At 35.5% G+C, this 17228-nt stretch overlaps 1 protein-coding gene across 5 annotated transcripts in view; it reads left to right on the top strand.

Annotated features, from left to right (window-relative positions):
- Positions 1 to 17228, top strand: part of LNPK (lunapark, ER junction formation factor) — an 89060-nt gene that overhangs the window by 33883 nt on the left and 37949 nt on the right. The window lies entirely within an intron of this gene.

Genomic DNA, 17228 nt, shown 5'->3' with positions numbered 1-17228 from the left:
ACAGTAAGTGAAGAGATTTACTACTGAGTAATGATGAGTGAATGGGAAAAAGAGTGGTTAATATGGACTTTTGATACACCTATGCTATTTATATTTTATCAGGAGTTAAGGTTTATGTATGAAAGCTCTAAAAGGAAAAAGTTTTAGAGGTTGAACACATTATATAGAATTAAAAAAATTTTTTTTTCCCTCTGAGTTAATCAATGTAGGGAACTCCTGTATTGGATTGGGCTAGCTGGCCCATTAAGTGCCTTTCAACTTTAAAATTCTGTGATTCTTTGGAACTTCCTTTACCAATGTCAACTGGCACCTTCCCTGAAATGTATTCTTAGAGAATTACCTAGAAGCATTTTGAGGTTAGATGACTTGCCTATGGTCACACAAATAGTTTTATATGTCAGAGAGACAACTTGAACCCAAGTCTTCTTGACACTGAGGACAGCTCTCTATTACAACCACAATGCCGCTCATACTTCTTAATTAGGAAAGTTTAATTAGTCTGTTTTCTTTTAATTGATAAATCAGTTTTGGAGTATGGACAAGTGTCAATTGCAACAACAATTTATTGTAATTGGTCTGATATTACCCCAGATCTACAAATGATAAAATTCAGATTCAGAAACTGTAATATGATTGATCTGTTGAACCAGAGAAAAGGAATACTCTCATTGTGTAGTGGTTCCTTTCAAAGCCAATCTCTGCTGGTACTTAAGCATAGAAATTGAAAAAGTGAGAGAGAAGACTAGAAAGGAGAAGGAAAACTGAGATAAAAGGAAGCCTATGGTGAAAATGAGAAGTAATTTAGAGTTAAAAGTGATGAAAGTGATGAGAAGCAGACACAGTGATGGGGGGGTAAATATCAAAAGTGAACATGTCATGAACAAAGATGTCCATGAACTAAGGTTGAGAAGAAACAGAAAGATAGAAAATTTTTGATGGCATTCATTTAGGACCAAGGAGTTATAAGATACCTGAACAGCCTCTGAAGCTTCATAGTAAAGTACATTAATTAATTAACATTTGTTAGTTATGTCCCTGAGACGTCAAAGATTATTTTTATTTTTGTAAAGTAAGTGCTATTATCATTACTATTTTTATAATTGAGGAAACTGAGGCAAACAAGTTAAGAGTCACATAGGTAGTAATGTCTGTGACTGGCTTTGAATTTGGGTCTTCTTGCCTGTAGACCCAGCACGCAATACACTGTGCTACCTTTTTTGGGGTAAATTTATTATTTGTTTATTTTTAGTATTCTTTCTAAATTTTGAATTATAATTCTCTCTCCTTCCCCCACTCATTGAGAAAGAAAACAATATGAGGGCAATATTTATACATGTGAAATTATGCAAATTATTTCCACAGTAGCCATATTTTTTAAAAAGCAAGAAAAATAAACAATTGAGAAAATTATTCCTTAATTTGTACTGATTTTATCAGTTCTCTCTGGAGATAGCATTTTTTCATTATCATTCCTTTGGAATTCTCTTGGATCATTGTATTGATCAGAGTAGCCAAATCTTTCACATTTTGTCATCCTTTCAACATTGCTTTTACTATTCACAGTGATCTCTTGGTTCTTCTTATTTCACTTTGCCTAACTAAGTCTTGCCATGTTTTTTCTGAAAGCAATCTTTCTACCCTCGTCATTCCTTACAGCACAATAGTATTCTATCAGAATCATTCCATTTCCTCACCACCACAAAAAGAACTGCTATAAATATTTTTGTACATATAGTTTCTTTCCCTTTTTCTTTCATTTCTTTGGGATACAGACCTAGGCGTGTTGTTCTTAGGTCAAAGTTATGCACAATTTCATAGCTCTTTGGGCATAGTTCCAAATTGTGTTCCAGAATGGTTAGACCAGTTCATAACTCCATTGATTAGCTTACCTATTTTTCTTTCACTTCCTCCAGCATTTATTATTTCTGATAGGTGGGAAGTGGTCCCTCTGATTTGTATTTCTTTAATCAGTAGTGATTTATATATATATTTTTGACATTTCCTATACAGTTTGTTATTGTGCCTAGCCCTTACCACACTTCTTCTTTGGAACCAATACATTATATTGATTCTAAGAAGGATGGTGGTAGGGCTTTTAAAAATATCAAACATCATCTGCAATGGGGATAAACTAGAAGCATTTCCAATAAAATCAGGAGTGAAACAAGGATGCCGATTATCACCTCTATTATTTAACATTGTACTAGAAACACTAGTAGTAGCAATTAGAGAAGAAAAATAAATTGAAGGTCTTAAAATTGGCAATGAGGAGACCAAGCTATCTATCACTCTTTGCAGATGATATGATGGTCTACTTAAAGAAACCTAGATAATCAACTAAAAAGCTAGTGGAAATTATCAACAACTTTATAGCAAAGTTGCATGATACAAAATAAACGCACATAAGTCATCAGCATTTCTATATATCTCTTACACATCTCACCAGCAAGAATTAGAAAGAGAAATTCCATTTAAAATCACCCTAGACAATACAAAATACTTAGGAATCTATCTGCTGAGACAAACACAGGAACTATATGAACACAATTACAAAACACTTCCACACAGTTAAAACTAGACCTAAACAATTGGAAAAACATTAACTTCTCATGGATAGGATGAGCTAACATAATAAAAATGACCATCCTACCCAAACTTATTTATTTATTTAGTTCCATGCCCATTGAACTACCAAAAAACTTTTTGACTAAATTAGAAAAAACCATAACAAAGTTCATTTGGAAGAACAAAAGATCAAGGATATCCAGGGAAATCATGAAGAAAAATGCAAAGAAAGGGTAGCAGTACGAGATCTCAAACTATACTATAAAGCAGTGGTCATCAAAACAATATGGTATTGGCTAAGAGATAGAAAGGAGGATCAGTGAAATAGACTTGGGGTAAGTGACTTCAGCAAGACAGTCTATGATAAACCCAAAGATTCCAGCTTTGGGGACATAAATCTACTATTTGATTAAAACTGCTGGGAAAATTGGAAGACAATATGGAAGAGATTGGGGTTGGATCAACATCAAACTCAGAATGGGTGAATGACTTGAATATAAAGAAAGAAAATATAAGTAAATTAGGTGAACACAGAATAGTATATACTTGTCAGATCTTTGGGAAAGGAAAGATTTTAAGATGAAGCAAGAGTTAGAAAAAAATCACAAAATGTAAAATTAATAATTTTGATTACGTCAAATAAAAAGCTTCTGTACAAACAAAACCAATGCAACCAAAATTAGAAGGGAAGCAACAAATTGAGAAACAATATTCATAACAAAAACCTCTGACAAAGTTCTAATTACTCAAATTTATAAAGAGCTAACCCAGTTGTACAAAAAATCAAGCCATTCTCCAATTGATAAATGGGCAAGGGACATAAATAGTCAATTTTCAGATAAAGAAATCAAAACTATCAATAAACACATGAAAAAGTGTTCTAAATATCTTATAAGCAGAGAGAAGCAAATCAAAACAACTCTGAGCTATCACCTCACACCTAGTAGTTTGGCTAACATGGCAGTAAAGGAAAATAATGAATGCTGGAGAGGATGTGGCAAAGTTGGGACTTTGTTGTGAATTGATCCAACCATTCTGGATGGCAATTTGGAACTATGCCCAAAGGGCGCTAAAAGACTGCCTACTCTTTGATCCAGCCATAGCACTGCTGGGTTTGTACCCCAAAGAGATAATAAGGAAAAAGACTTGTACAAGAATATTCATAGCTGTGCTCTTTGTGGTGGCAAAAAATTGGAAAATGAGGGGATGCCCTTTGATTGGGGAATGGCTGAACAAATTGTGGACATATGTTGGTGATGGAATATTATTGTGCTCAAAGGAATAATAAACTGGAGGAATTCCATGTGATTGGAACAACCTCCAGGAATTAATGGAGAGTGAGAGGAGCAGAACCAGGAGAACATTATACACAGAGAATGATACTCTGTGGTACAATTGAATGTAATAGACTTCTCCATTAGTGGTAATGCAGTGACCATTAACAACTCAGAGGGATTTCCACATTTAGAGGAAAAAACTGGGAGTAGAAACACAAAAGAAAAACAACTGCTTGATTACATGTGTCAAGGGGGATATGATTGGGGATGTATACTCTAAATGATCATCCTAGTGCAAACATCAACAACATGGAAATAAGTTCTGATCAAGGACACATGTAAAACCCAGTGGAATTGCGCTTTGGCTTGTTAAATTTAAAATTATATCTCTAATAATAAAAAGATTATATTTTATGAGGTTTATTAAAAATCATTAGAAAATCAAGGAATAAAGAAGACACAAAATAAAAACCACGTGCCCATGGCTGATTAGCCCATTTAAAATCCCCGCACTTAGCTCACTATACTTGCTACCTCAGTCATTGCAAGGGAGGGAAGAGAAGAGAGTGTGGGAGGCATTACTGCCAGTTAAATACCAATTGTGATCTTACCAACGTGGGGACTCAGGTGAAATTATAGGGAATTCTGGGAAATACCAAGCACTTCTGGGGATTGAAGTCTAGGGTTCAAAATCTCCATTTTTACAGGCTATGGGAAGGGATTGGGAGAGGGGTGGGAAAGAATATGATTCTTGTAACCAAGGAATAATGTTCTAAATTGACTAATTAAATAAAATTTAAAAAATAAAGAAAACAGAAAAAAAATAAAAGAATAGGCATGCCAAACAAACAAACAAAAACTTGTTTCTTTACAAAATGTTTTATGGAGGCTTCTTCCTCCCCCACTCCCTTTTTTTTTTTTACATCAAGAAGCTTCCCTTGCAGGAACAACAAAAACAGTCACAAACAGCTGAAAAAGTAACAACTATACCAGTATATACAACATCATGTTCCTGTGGCCTCCCACCTCTAACATGCATAATGTATTTCATTGTTTGTTTTCTATGACCAAGATTGGTCCCTGAAATTAATTTGGATTCAGTTACTTTTTAGTATTCTAATTAACATTTTTATTGTTAATGAATATCTCATTTTGATTCTTCTTTCTCTGCTCTGCATTGTTTCACAAATATTCTAATGGATCTGCATTCAGATCTCATTTCTGATGCTTACCATAGGTAAGTCACCTAACTTCCTTGGGCCTCAGTTTCCTGAGAGATAAAATCAAGTTCTGCCCTAGCCTACCTTTAATTTCCCTTCTAACCCTAGATCCTTCCATTTGTCCTTTCTTATAGTGAAATATGATGTTCATGATTGCTTAGGGCTTTGAAGTCACATTAAAGATACTTTACACTTATATACATTTGCTGAGTTTATGCCTTACAGAATTTGAGGTGAATTTAAACTATAGCTCTGTTGACCAAGGTCAACTTTATAACCAACATATTGTTATTCATGTAAAATAAGAGAAAATGATTGAGGTTGTTATTTAATTGGATTCTTGGGGCCAATGCCAAATAATCCATTTATAATTGAGTTAGTACTATAATTTTCTATTTTCAGCAAGTAAATTTTCTTAGGATTGGGCCAGAAAATTATTATGCCAATTTTCTGGATTTTTCCCCTATAGTGTAAACATCATAGAGGAACTCTAGTACACTTTTTTTTTCTTAAATTGGAGTTGATAAGAAGAGCAGGTAAAATGAAATAGTAGTAGTATTCTATAATAGCAAATTGATAAAAATGAAAGGAAAATGCAAATTGTTTAGCTCAAGGAGAATTTAATTTATAATGAATTGAAATCATTCCCTTGAACTAATACTGAAGGAACAAATAAGAAGAGGGGAAATGAACGTTGTTGGGACATTTGCTAATATTCCACCTTTTTCCATTTTTTGGACAATTGTTTCAGTTTCTGGAATATTTTGGATTGTAGGTGTGTTGGTGGGCTGACAAACCTCTGTGTGATAGGGAAAAGTTGGAAGAGAATTGAAGATTTGACTTACTGTTTGGAGGAAGAATAGAATAGTAGTCCTGTGACTTCGTTCATTTGCAACTCTATTGAGTTCTTTTTTGCTTTATGCTAAGTACAGATAGCATAGCATAACACCAAGTTCTTTCAATTAAGAATGCCTTTTTTGGTCATACCATTTCTCTATTCAGACCCCTTTTCTGCCTTTCAAAGAGATATCAAAAAAATTGTTTTTGTGGGAGGATATCTACTATGATTTATGCCTCCATGAATGAATCTAAATCCTTTATGAATCTACTTGTGTACATATGAATAATAAATAAATAAAAAATTTAATATAAAATTGCAAATATCATTTGTCTTTGTATTCCAAGTTTCCTCTTCTCATTTGATGAAACAATTGTAAAGAGAATCTTGAAGAGAAAAATATATGGAGGGGAAAGCTGGCATAGAAACTAGATTTTTATTTTTCACAAAAAGTAATGGACATTCTTTAAGTGTATTCTATGGACTATGTGAACAGATATAGTCTCCTACCATCTGAATATAGATTATATGAAATTTAGTATGGTTTGTTTATCAATAAACATTTGTTATGTGAACAGTTTAACCTCTTAAAGAAAATAGATTTTCATTGTATCTTCACTGTTTGTCAAGTTTCTTGATTTTGTACTTATTGTCACAAAGTTAACTTTTTGAAGGCTAATTAAGATATGGTTATGTTGTCTTTCTCCTGAGAGGCTTCTTTAGTCTGTACAAGATTCAGTCAGCCCTTGCTCTCAAGGATCTCTACAGCTATTTAATTGTTAGAGCATGCCCCTGATCACTATAATAACTACTTATATAGTGCATTACATACATTGTCTTCTTTGAGCTTCACAATAACCTGGCAAGCTGGGTATAGATATTATCTCCATTTTACATATGAGAAAAATGAAACTTGGAGAGATTAACCAATTTGTGTTCACAGGCTAGCACATGCCAAGGGTGGAATTCAAATTTAGCTCATGTATCACCAAATCTTGTACTTTTTTTCAATTACTCTGGGCTGAATTTCAAAATAAGGTACCAGCTTTAGATTTTAATCCCATTATGAGCCTAATGCCAGTTAATTTTGCCCAACCATAGGAATAAGTTAACATTCTCTAATCCTTGTTTGTGCCATGTTGCAAATGTGTATCATTGGACCCAAGCCAGATGAAATGGCTGTGTGAAGAAATCTATCTTCACTCAGAAAAATAAGTCAAGATGTATTCTATAATTGTATTGTAATATTTTAGTATAAAAATAATTAGCATTTTTATTGTTACCCTTCAACAATATATAGGTGCAATGGAGTATAAAAGACCTCCATATTCTCAGGAGTTTATAGTTTTGTTAGGTGAGAAATAGGACACATATATATGAAATAACTGAGGAATAAATGAATAGGACAAGGTGGATGATGAGTGCTTTATAATGAAACTTAGAGTGTATGTTGTAGCCCACATGAAGAAATAAATAATTAACTTTGAAAGAAACTCCATTAAGGACCATTTAGAACTAGCTGAAATGCCACTTTGGTATTATAGCAATATAAATGGGAAATTATCTCTACTTGAATTAAGCACAGTAACAAAACAATGAGACCAATCCTTTGGTGCCCTGGACTAAAGAAGTTATCAAAATAAGATAGAATTAATTATAAATAAGTTAGGACTGAGTAATGACTGTCAGATTTGACAATTCATAGATTGTTGCTAACTTTGGAGAGAGTAGTTTCAGTTGGGTAAGGAGGCTAGAAGTCATACTGTAAAGGGCAGCAAATAGGTAGCACATATCAACAAAACACTAAATCAAACCTTGATTTGTGTTTTCTGATTGCTGGTGCATAAATGTTCATACTCATTTGTTAACTACCAGCTCTTCCAAGCTAGCATGAACTGGATCCAGCACAACTGAGAATGTTGGAAAATAGTAGAACTTATAGACTAAAGATATAAAGGGAATGATCAATTTAGCAGTCTGCTGAAGGTAAAAGGAGGAAGTATGGATCAAGGACACATGTAGAAAAAAAGAATTGGTGTTAGCCAGGAGAAAGCTCAGAAACTAAGGGAAAAGAAGAAAAGGAGAAGCATAATGTCATTGAGGGTAAGAGAATGGGAGAAATTTAATTCCTATCAGAGGGCTTCATTTTTCTAAGTAAAATAAGGAAAAATCTTTAGTTGAGATAAATTGTGTGGGAGGCTTGATATGACAAGATAAGATTTGCATGGATGAGGTAGAGGATGCTGAGGGTATAATTTGCCTATCTTAGTAAAACTTGATAAAGTATTTCACACTTTTTTTTGTGGAGAAAATTGAGAGATATAGATTAGACTAGAGGTTAAACAGTTAAAAAACCCAAACAAACCATTTTTAGTTCTAGGGCCATACAAAATAGGTGGTGGCTAGATTTGGCTCATGAACCACAGTTTGCCAACTCCTGGAGTAGATAATAGAATAATGAATGAATTCAGAAATAGTTGAATGTCTATAATATTTAAAGCATAGTTACTAATGCTTCAATGCTAACATGGTAAGAGGTCTCTAGTAGAGCACCCCAGGGATCTGAATTTGGTTCTGTGCTATTTAATATTTAACATTTTTGTCAGTAATTTGAATAAAAGCTTCGATGTCATGCTATTCAAATTTGCAGGTGACAATGCCTGGTGGCCTAACTTAACATGATATTTAAGAGGATCTTCAAAATATCTTGACAGTTTAGAGCATTGAGCTGAATATGATAAAAATAATCAAGTCTCACACATAGTTGCAAAAATTAACTTCACAGTTGCAACATAGTTGAGGCATGGTTAGCTAGCACTTGTTCTGAAAAAAATGAAAAGATCTGAGTTCTTTTGGTGGCTGCAAACTTAGTGTGTTAGTGTGATGTGCTAGTTGCAAAAGCTAAGTGATCTTGATTTCAATTAGAAGTATAGCTATAGATAATTTCACTATATTCTGTCTTCCTATGATATCATCTTGAATATTGTGTTTGGTTCTGGGCACCACAGTTTAAGGACATTGATCAGTTAGAGAGTTTCCATGGGAATACAATGAGAATGGTAAATGACTGTGAGCCTATGAAATGAGGATTTGTTAATGGAATGGTCATGTTTAACCTGGAGAAGACCTGTAGAGAGACAGAATGGTTGTCTTCAGAAATTTGACTATTCTATTTTGTCCCACAGGGCAGAACCAGGAACAGTAGGTTGAAGTTGCAGAAAGAAGAAAATTGAGGCTTGACATTTGGACAATTTTCCAACAATTTGTATTGTCCAAAGGTTTAATGGATGGTCCTAAGAGGTTGTGAATTCCTCTTTTTTTGGAAGTCTTAAACGAGGGGCTGTCTTACTGGCTTGTTGGGCATGTTATAATGGAGAGTCTTTTCATGTATGATAGATTGCTTAGGTTCTTTCCAACTCTTTTTTTTTTTTGAAAATTGTATTTAATTAATTAACATAGCATATTTTTCCATGGTTACAAGATTCATGTTCTTTCCCTCTCCTTCCCCCACCCCCTACCATAGCAGACATGCTATTCCACTGGGTTTTACATGTGCCATTGATCAAGACCTATTTCCATATTAATTGATATTTGCACTAGGATGATCATTTAGAGTGTATATCCCCAGTCATATACCCCTTGACACATGTAATCAAGCAGTTGTTTTTCTTCTGTGTTTCTATTCCCACAGTTCTTCCTCTGAATGTGAACAGTATTCTTTCTTATAAGTCTCTCAGATTTGTCCTGGATTTGCTGCTAGTAGAGAAGTCCATTACATTAGATTGTACCACAGTGTATCAGTCTCTGTGTACAATGTTCTCCTGGTTCTTCTGATCCTTTCACTCTGCATCAATTCCTGGAGGTTGTTCCAGTTCATTATTCCTTTGAGGACAATAGTATTCCATCACCAACAGATACCATAGTTTGTTCAGCCATTCCCCAACTGGAGGACATTCCCTCATTTTCCAATTTTTTGCCACTATAAAGCCCAGCTATGAATATTCTTGTATAAGTTTTTTCCCTTATTATCTCTTTGGGGTACAAACCCAGCAGTGCTATGGCTAGATCAAAGGGCAGGCTTTTAGCGCCATTTGGGCATAGTTCCAAATTGCCATCCAGAATGGTTGGATCAATTCACAACTCCACCAGCAATGTATTAATGTCCCAATTTTGCCACATCCCCTCCAACATTTATTACTTTCCTTTGCTATCCTGTTAGCCAATCTGCTAGGTGTGAGGTGATACCTCAGAGTTGTTTTAATTTGCATTTGTCTGATTATAATTGATTTAGAACACTTTTTCAAGGCTTATTAATAATTTTGATTTCTTCATCTGAAAATTGCCTATTCATGTCCCTTGCCCATTTATCAATTGGAGAATGGCTTGATTTTTTTGTACAATTGATTTAGCTCTTTATAAATTTGAATAATTAGAACTTTGTCAGAGGTTTTTGTTATAAAATTTGTTACTTCCCTTCTAATTTTAGTTGCATTGGCTTTGTTTGTACAAAATCTTTAAATTTAATGTAATCAAAATTACTTAGTTTACATTTTGTAATATTTTCCAACTTTTTATTGGTCTTAAAATCTTTCCTTTCCCAAAGATCCGACAAGTATACTATTCTGTGTTCACTTAATTTACTTATAGTTTCCTTCTTTATATGCAAGTCATTCACCCATTCTGAGTTTATCTTGGAGTAAGTAGGGTGTGAGATGTTGAGCTAAACCTAATCTCTTCCATACTGTTTTTCCAATTTTCCCAGCAATTTTTGTCAAATAGTGGATTTTTGTCCCCAAAGCCTGGATCTTTGGGTTTATCATAGACTGTCTTGCTGAGGTCACTTACCCCAAGTCTATTCCACTGATCCTCCCTTCTGCCTTCTTTCCAACTCTTAATATTCTTTGACTGGATGATTCATTGAACAAGACTTAGGTATTGATTGCATGCACAAGGTGAAGGAAATTAAGGAATGAGGACTCCATTGTTGCAACCTTGGTTCCTTGGAAGGATGGTAGAGCCTTTAACTTTAGATAGGGAAGTTTGAAAGATGGGTGATTTTGAGGGGAAAGAAAACTTATGTTTTGTTTGAGATATCTTTGAGGTATAAATTTCAAAATTTCCAATAGGTGGTTAATGCAGAACTGGGGTCCAAGATGGAAACTAGAGCTAGATATATTGCTGTGGTAGTCATTGTGTTGATTTGATTGATTGATAATTGAATTAATCTGTGTGGGATTTATGAAATTACCAAGAGAGCACGTAGAGAGAAGAAGGATCAGATCCAAAACTTCAGGGGCATAAGAGGGTAGCATAGAAATGATAATACAGCAAAGGATAATTGAGAAGGAGCAATGAGTCTAGTAGGAGGAAAACCAAAACCTTGATACAAAAGCATACAGAAAGGGAAGGGTGTCAACATTGTCAAATGCTGCAGAAAGGTCAGGAAGAATGAGAATTGAGAAAAGTTTATTGTGTCTGGATGTTTGAGAGATTATTAGCAGTTTTGGGGAAAGTTCAGGTCAAGTGGAAAAGCCAAATTGCTATGGGCTTTGTGGTGCTGGCACATACAGTGCTCCTCTCACCACCAATGAAAGAGGTGCCCCTTCTGGGGGGCAGTGGGGGAAGTGGGGTGGGGGCTAGATAAATAGCCTCAGGGGGCTGCAGTTTGAGGACCCCTGATTTAAGGCCATGTGAGAATTTTTAAAGGACAGGGAAAGACCTGGGCCTGGCTGTAGGAAGGAAAAGTAGTATTAGTAGTCAGAGATATTCAAAATGGGCAAGAGAAGGAGCCCAGATTCCTACAGGAGATGAAAGAGATCAAGAGGACAAATAGAAGGGTTGGTCATTAAGAGAAAAAAGATTGTCTCTTCACCTGAAACTAGAGGAAAGATTATGGGGCATGTAGAATTGTTGACAAAATGAGCTCATGGTGAACACCCTTTATTTTTTCAGTAAAGTGAGACTAAGAGAGGATAGGGGGTGGTATGAAAGAGTTAAGGAGAGAAGAGGAGGTTTGAAATAGTTACGGTTAGGAGTGTGATAGAGAAACAGAGAGGAGTAAATAAATCACCTCGGTCTTCCTCATTTATCTTCAGTTTTTCCTTTCATAATGGTATATTTCCATCTGTCTACAAATATGCTCAAGTTTCACCAGGCCTAAACAATGACTTCACTTGACCCATCTATTCATCTAGCTACAACTGCCCCATCTCTGTACTCATTTAGCTGCCAAACTTCTTGAAAAAGTTGCCTACATTTTGTTTCTACTTCCCTATTCTCCCACTGTTTCTCCATACCCTTTGCAATCTTCCTTCTGCCCCTGCTTTTCTACTTAAATTGCTTTTTTCAAGGTCATCCATGACTTCCTGGTTACCAAATTTAGTGACCTGTTTCTTGATTCTTTTTTTTTTACTTATTTGTAGTACTGAACTGTTAACTTCTTTGTTTTGGTTAGGGCCATAAATGATAATTTTGGTGCCTGGGACAAGCAGTTGGAAAGATAGCCTTGATTCAGTTTTTCCCACCAACAAATTCAGTTGAGGTTGTACCAGGAGTGAGACAGAACTGTAGACAGAGGCCTTGGACCAGATGTGGCTGGGAGAAAGTGAAGTGAGTTAGGTCAGGGCCTGACCAGGGATTGCCATTGCCATTTTGGGGGCTTTGGCAAAATTCTGGATACTGTATCTAATTGTGTTTCTGATGGATATCTTTTCTTTCTTTGGTTTGAGATAACATTCTATCCTGCCTCCTGCCTTCCTGGTTGTCACTTCTCTATCCACTATACTATGCATACACAATTTACCTAGTAAAAATGTGTATTTCCATACAGAGTATAATAAGAGAGGAAGATTTATACATGGAACTGGAAATCTCTTTTATATATAACTTGTTTTTAAAAATATATAATAAATTCAGCTCGAAAGTTTCAAAACTGTCTCTATTTGCCTGTAATTCTTCCTTTGGCCTTTGTAATGTTTCATGTATTAAAAAAAAAATCCTTATCTTTTGCCTTAGAATCATTACTGTCTATTGGTTCCAAGGCAGAAGAGAAGTAAGGGCTAGACAATAGGTGTTAAGTGGCTTGTCCAGGGTCATACAGCTAGGAAGTATCTGAGGCCAGATTTAAATCTAGGACCTCCTGTTTCTAGGCTGGGCTTTTTTTTACTGAGCTACCCAGATGCCCCCTTGTGCATTTTTTTTTTAATACCCTTAAACTTCTGTTTAAAATCAATAATGTATGTTGATTCCAAGGCAGGTAATGGAGGTTAAGTGACTTGCCTAGGGTCACACAGATAGGATCTGTCTGGGGTCAGATTTGAACCCAGAACTTCTCCCTCTGAGCCTGGCTTTTAATCCCCTTTGCCACCTAAGTTGCCCCCTGTTTGGTGTATTTTTTAATTACCATTACAATTACATTTTTAAAAGATGCTTCATTGATCATACCTCCCTTTTCTTTTTTACAACCCTATTTCCTCTCTTCATATCATTCCACTCCTCTATGATGGAAAAGAAGAAAAAGCCTTCATAACATATACACATAGTCAAGAAGAACAAATCATAGTAAATATTGGAACTAAGAACCATAGCACGTAGACCACTCTGGAGCACAGAAGGTATGGAGGGGAGTAGTAATGGGAAATTAGGATGAAAAGACAGTGTATAGTCAGATTATTCAGGGCATTGGATGCCAGGTCAAGGAGTCTAACCTAAACATAATATGCAAATGGAGGAAATATAAAGGGTTTGTATGGGAATAGTGAAATGCCTTTACTAAGTGAGATTAGCTTCACAATAATAGGAATGACTGATTTCAACAGGGAGAAGACCATACAGGAAACACTGTTCTGAACCTCTTGCAACAGCCTAGCCAGATGATAATTAGAGCTTATATGATGGCAACAGATTGGATATAAGTGAGATTAGAAGTGGGGAAAAAAGATTAAAAGTTGTGGACATAAAATCAGTAGAATGCCATCTTCTACATGAAACCTTTTCTATTCACCAAATTGCTAGTTTCCTTTCTCCTTCCTTCCTTACTTGTATTTAACTATTTTGTATATAATTATATTTATTAACTTTATATTTATGCTGTATATATTTTTATTTGTACCTTTTATCTCCCCTATTGAAACATAAATCCATTTTGAATAGAGATTATTTAATCTCTTTGTACTTGTATCTCCACTGCTTAATACAGTGCCTGATGTGCCATGGTTAGTTTGGACTTCATTTCAGAAGTTGCCAAATAGAAGTGAGGAGCAGAATTAAGCCAAAAATAAGTTTTTAGAACTGATCCTTTGAAGTTTATATGGCTGTCCAGTGTTAATATAGTACTTAATTACTTTTTTGCTTAAATTTTTTTCTTTTTCTATATTTTAAAGTGAGTTTTAAGTATTTGTTCCCTTATATTGTGGGGCAGTAGAAAAGTTCAGGATATGGAAATCAGGCAACCTGAATTTGAATCCTTTGCCACTTGGTTTGTGTGTGGGCAAGTTACTTCTGGGTTTCAGGTTCATTTATAAAATGAGATTTAGAAAAGGTGACTTCTGAAGGTTATTTATAGTTTTAAACCTATGATCCTTCAAGGAGTTTGTTTTAAAGTTATTCTTTATTTGGTATCAAATAGATGAATAACTATTAGTAATCAATAGATACTTATTGACTTTGACTTAAATTTTACCCATCAAGAAGTAGTAATTAATATCACTATAGTATCTATATCTAAAGTATCTGAATAAGTTTTCTTAAAGGTGATGCCCGAGTGTGTTTCATGTTTGACAAATTACTCCCAGTATTGGCAGTTATCAAATGACTGTTATATATCAATCATTTAGTCAGTAAATATTATATTAAGTGCCTTCTCTGTGCCAGGTCCTGTGCTAACCACTGAGGATACAAAGAAAGGCATTCTCTTCTCTTGAGGAGCTCACAGTCTAATGGGGAAGACAGCATGGAAACATGGACAAACAAGATAGATACAGGAGAAATTGGAGATAATAGAAGAAAGACAGTAGAGTTAAAGGGAATAAGAAAGACTTACTGCAGAAGGTGGAATTTTAGCTGGGACTTGACAGAAGCCAGGCACACCAGGAGGCAGAGATGAGGAAGGAGAACATTCCAGGTGTGGAGGACAGCCAGTAAAATCAAGTGTCTTGGGTGAGGAATAGTAAGGATAACACACTGTCACAGGATCACATTCTAAGTGGGGTGGTGTGAAGTGTAAGAAGACTGGAAATGTGGGAGAAATGAGGGTTGGGGGAAGCAGAGAGGCAAAGATTATGAAGGATTTTGAATGCCAAACAGGATTTTAATTTCATCCTGGAAGTGATAAAGAGTCAGTGGAATTTATTTAGTTAAGGTGAAATGGTTGGACCTGTGCTTTAGGAAAATCACTTTGACAGCTGAGTGAAAGATGTACTGGAATGGGGAGAGACTTATGGGAAGAAGAGCAGCCAGCCTTATCTTATAGTGGTTTAGGTGTTTGTGAAGTGATGAGGGCTTGTACCAGAGTGGTGACAGTATCAGAGGAGAGAAGAAGGGAGGTATATATGAGATACTATGAAGATAGAATCAACAAGCTTTGGCAAGAGATTGGATATGAAAGGGTGAGAAGGAATGAGAAATCAAGGAAGACACTTAGGTTGCAAGTTTGGGTGACCAGGAGAATGGTGGAACACCTGAACACTAATAGGGAAATTAGAGGGGAAGGTTTGGGAGAAAAGATAAGTTTTGTACATATTTATAATTTAGATATCTATAGAACATTTGGATTTGTTCAAGAGCCAGCTGGATATGTAAGACTGGAGGTCAGAGAATTTATGACTAGATAAATAGATCTGAGAATTATTAGCCTAGTAATAATAATTGAATTGGAGGAAGCTGATGAGATCACCAAGTGAAACAGTGTAGTAAGGGAAAAAAAGGGAGCCTAGGACAGAATTCTTTGGTCTGTGAGCATGATCTACTAATGATAGTATCTAATTATGTTGATTACAAATTCCTGGCTTTTCAACCAAAGAATGGCAGTTCACTATTCTTCAGCTGCCTAGATGACATCTCTAGTTGGAATTTCTCTATCACCTCACAATGGACTTTCCCTTTCTACTTTTGTCAGTGATACTACCATTGTTCTGGAAACCTGCTGTGTAACCAATCTTTAGCCAATCTGCTATCAAATTGTGTTGAATCTTTCCTCTGAAAGATCTTTATTCTTTTCTATTTACATTGATTCTTTATTGGTTTATGCCTAGATGACCACTGCCTTAAGATTTACCTTTCAGTTTATCTTACATGCTGCTGTAAGAGAGCATCTAAAACATCCTTTCCATATACACCTGCTCAAAACCTTTAGACAATGGTTTTTTCTTTTCTTCCTGAAGGAAGTTCATACTTCTTAGCTTGGCATCTCAGTGTTTCTTAGGGTCTAACTTCAATCTGCATTGTGATTTGGCTTTTACAAGTTTTCAGTATAATAAACCTTTTGGTACAGCCAAGACTAGTTTCAATTTTTCCCCAAACACTTTCTGCTTAGCCAGCTTTAAGCCTTTCCTGTTGTTATTCTCCTTATCTTGACCATTGATCTTTTTTCTTTCAGCCTTTCCATATCTTGCTTAGTTAGGATTTAGATGAAGTCTCTCTTCCTTGATGAATGATTGAATTAAAAAAAGCATTTATTAAATGCTTCTTTTTATGCTAGAGCCACAAGCAGAAAATTGGCATACACACTGGTTTCAAGGAATTCACATTATCCCTGTGATGTCCATTATCACATATAAGAGGCTTTACTTGCAGGTTGGATGGCAAAACTCAGGCCTCTTCAGGGTTCAGTGGTAGTGCACGTGGAAAAGTCTGGTAATCTTTAAGCTATAGTGTCAGGGCAGATGCTGAGCCTCCATTAATATTCTTATCAAAAGTTTTATAGTTGGTGACCTCCTATTTGACCTGAAGTATGACTGCTGAGGTGGGAGATGGCAGGACAACTGGAGGTACTTGGGCCAAAGACTGTTAGAAAGGGGAAATTGAAATTGAGGGAACCTAGACTTCTTATCACAACAGGGGCTTGTAAGAGGAGTTGTCCATTGACAAGAAGATATAATGGAGGAGAAGAAATCCCAGTGTGATCTCCTTAGGGAAGGGTTAGAAGTAAAGATGGATGGCTCCACAGCTTGTTTCCCTGGGCTAGGTGGTACAATGCATAAAGTGCTGTGCTTAGAGCCAAGATGATCCAAGTTCAATTCCTGACTCACTTGCTGTTTGATCATAACCAAGTCATTTAACCTCTTTTTAACTTTAATTTCTTCATCAGATGAGGGAAATAATAGCACTTAT

The sequence above is a fragment of the Monodelphis domestica genome, chromosome 4 (assembly GCF_027887165.1).
Source record: "Monodelphis domestica isolate mMonDom1 chromosome 4, mMonDom1.pri, whole genome shotgun sequence".
Classification (NCBI taxonomy): Eukaryota; Metazoa; Chordata; class Mammalia; order Didelphimorphia; family Didelphidae; genus Monodelphis; species Monodelphis domestica.
Note: the sequence above shows the minus strand (reverse complement) of the source record. Positions and strands in the feature narration are given on the sequence as shown.